Source organism: Cryptomeria japonica, unplaced genomic scaffold (assembly GCF_030272615.1).
Source record: "Cryptomeria japonica unplaced genomic scaffold, Sugi_1.0 HiC_scaffold_97, whole genome shotgun sequence".
NCBI lineage: Eukaryota > Viridiplantae > Streptophyta > Pinopsida > Cupressales > Cupressaceae > Cryptomeria > Cryptomeria japonica.
Window position 1 is genome coordinate 465,901 of NW_026728919.1, and position 3,250 is coordinate 469,150.

Consider the following 3,250-nt stretch of genomic DNA (forward strand, 5'->3'; position numbering starts at 1 on the left):
TTTTGAAAGATAGTGAAAAAAAAGGAACGCGGGTGCCATCTTGAGCCCGCCCTGGTGCGCAGCCCAGGCAAGGCATGCGCACCAAGGTGCCCACCCGAGGTGCACACCCGGGGCAAACCGGGCTCCGACTTCGTGCAGGCCGCACCTTGGAGCACACTTCGGAGCGCTCCTTGGTGCGCACCATGGTGCCCACCAGGGCGCACCCGAGGCAAACCGGGCTCCGACTTCGTGCACGCCGCACCTTGGAGCACACATCGGAGCGCTCCCAGGTTCGCACCAGCGTTGCGCACCTTTGATGCGCTGCCTTCACTAATTTCCAGAAAAGGCAAAAAAAAACGATATTTTAAAATTTCCGTTCTGAAAGATAGTGAAAAAAACGGAACGCGGGTGCCATCTTGAGCCCTTCCTGATGCGCAGCCCAGGCAAGTTGTGCGCACCAAGGTGCCCACCCTGGCGGAGGTGCGCGCCCGGGGCAAACCGGGCTCCGACTTCGTGCACTGCATGGTGCCCACCAAGGCGCGCAACCCAGCCAAGGTGCCCACCGCAGCGAAGGTGCACGCGAGGTGCGCACCCGAGGTGCACACCCGGGGCAAACCGGGCTCCGACTTCGTGCACGCCGCACCTTGGAGCACACTTCAGAGCGCTCCTTGGTACGCACCAGGGCGCGCAACCCAGCCAAGGTGCTCACCCCGGCGAAGGTGCACGCGAGGTGCGCACCCGGGGCAAACCGGGCTCGGACTTCGTGCACGCCGCACCTTGGAGCACACATCGGAGCGCTCCCGGGTTCGCACCAGCATTGCGCACCTTTGATGCGCTGCCTTCACTAATTTCCAGAAAAGGCAAAAAAAAGAAAAAAATGAGATTTTAAAATTTCCGTTTTGAAAGATAGTGAAAAAAACGGAACGCGGGTGCCATCTTGAGCCCGCCCTGGTGTGCAGCCCAGGCAAGTTGTGCGCACCAAGGCACCCACCCTGGCCAAGGTGGGTCACGGGGTGGGTCCTAGGGTGGGTAACGGGGTGGGTACTAAGGTGCGTGCCAAGGTGGGTCATAGGGTGGGTGCCAAGGTGGGCACCAGGGTGGGTGTGCACCAACCCTAGCCAGGGTAGGTCACGGGGTGGTTGTCGGGGTGGGCGTCAAGGAGCCAAGGTGGGTGGCAAGTAGCCAAGTTGCGTGCCAAGGTGGGTGTCGGGGTGGGTGCCAAGGATCCAAGGTGGGTGCCAAGGAACCAAGGTGGGTGTCTGGGTGGGTGCCGAGGTGGGAGCCAGGGTGGGTCCCAAGGTGAGTGCAAAGGTGGGTGCCAGGGTCAAGGTGAGTGCCAATGTGGGTTCCAAGGTGCCAGGGTCAGGGTGAGTGCCAATGTGGGTTCAAAGGTGCTAAGTTGGGTGCGAGGTTGGGTGCGAGGGTGGGTGGGTGCCAAGGTGTGCTAGGTGGAAGCCCGGGTGGGTCGGCATCCCATGGGTGTCGAGTTGGGTGCCTGATGGGTGCTTCTTGTCAAGTTTTAGTCGTCGGGACTCATTTCGAGCCTTAGAGGTCGTTTCTTGTCCGGTTGCCCTGTCTTCGACCTGGGAACCCAATTTTGGTCCTCGGGTCCCATTTTTTTTTGTCTCGCATCCCACTTTTGGCCTGTGGCCTTTTCGGGGTCGATTCTCGTTTTGGGCATCAGAGCATGTTTCTTCTCCTAAAACCCAATATTTGTTTATTAAGTCTCGGAACACATTTTTGTTCTCGTGGACCCATCATGGGTCTTGGAACGCATTTGTGGTCCTTGGGTCCCATTTTGCATCCCGAAACTTGTGTTTTGGTGCTTGATCCCTATTTTGGGTGCCCACCTTGCACCAAGTGCGCACCCGGGGCAAACCGAGCGCCTTGGTGCACCGGGGCAAGATCGAGCGTGCACCCGAGGCGCCCCGAACATGCACCAAGGTGCACTCGGCCCACATGTGAGCGCAGGTCGTTGCGCCCGAGGTGGTGTGTGGGCACCGCGTTGCAGACGGGACACTGCACGCACACGACGCCCCCTCCAGGTGCACGCACGTAGGCCGGGCCGGGTGCACACCCGACGCCCTAGCAAGGTGCGCGCACCCGGGCAGGGCTCACACTTGGCGAACGGGGCGCACTTCGCGAGGGAGGGTGTGCACCTCGACGGGGGTGGGTGGCCGGGGTGGATTCGCACGTGGGTCGCGGTTTGCTAAGTACACACTGCGACAAGCTCATAACGGGTGCGATCATACCAGCGTTAGTGCACCGGATCCCATCAGAACTCCGCAGTTAAGCGCGCTTGGGCCGGAGTAGTACTGGGATGGGTGACCTCCCGGGAAGTCCCGGTGTTGCACCCTTTTTTAGTTTTTCGCCGGGCGTCGCAATGCTATTTGAATAAACCTTTTGCCCGTTTGCGTTCTCGTCGGGGCCGGGCCGGGCCGGGGTGCGCTGCCCGCACTACCGCGCGCGCGGGGGCGACACCGAGCGCGCACCCGAGGCGCCCCGAGCACACAGGCCACGGTGCAACCCGGGCGTTGTGCGCGCACCCCGGTGCGCCCGAGGTGCTGCGCGCGCACCCAGGTGAAATCGGTGTGCACCTCGGCCAGTGCGCGCTCGGTCGAGTCGCGCACGTTGGCCAAGGTGCACGGTGATGTTTCTTACTCTAAGGTTCCGCACCAGACGCCCGGGACAGGTGAGCGAAGCTGGGCGGGGCCGGGTGCGCGGCCGGGGCAGGTGCACGCAGCTGGAGAGAGCTTTGGAGCACACTTCGGAGCGCACCAATGATGCGCTCCATTCAAAAGTTTCCTGAAAAGGCAAAAAAAGTTGAGATTATAGAATTTCCCACTTGAGAGATTGTAAAAAAAAAAAATTTAAAATGAAGGAAACGCGGGTGCCAAGGTGTGCGCAGCCCAGCCAAGGTGTGCGCACCAAGGCGCCCACCCTGGCGAAGGTGCACGCAAGGTGCGCACCCGAGGCAAACCGGACAATTAACCCAACTTTCGACTTCGCGCGCACCTTGGAGCGCACTTCGGAGCGCTCCTTGGTGCGCACCAATCTTGGGCACCTCGGAGTGCACCATGGCGCCCACCAAGGTGCGCACCCGGGGCAAACCGAGCTCCGACTTCGTGCGCACCTTGGAGCGCACGAAAGGTGCGCACCATGGCGCCCACCAAGGTGCGCAGCCCAGCCAAGGCGTGCGCATCAAGGTGCGCACCCTGGCGAAGGTGCGCACCCGGGGCAAACCGAGCTCCGACTTCGTGCGCACCTTGGA

General features: G+C 61.5%; 1 non-coding gene across 1 annotated transcript; it reads left to right on the plus strand.

Annotated features, from left to right (window-relative positions):
* The first annotated feature begins 2,217 nt into the window (after positions 1 to 2,217).
* Positions 2,218 to 2,336, plus strand: LOC131864875 (5S ribosomal RNA). Its single transcript, XR_009363602.1, has one exon. It is a non-coding gene; the product is annotated as a 5S ribosomal RNA (ribosomal RNA).
* The last annotated feature ends 914 nt before the right edge of the window (positions 2,337 to 3,250 follow it).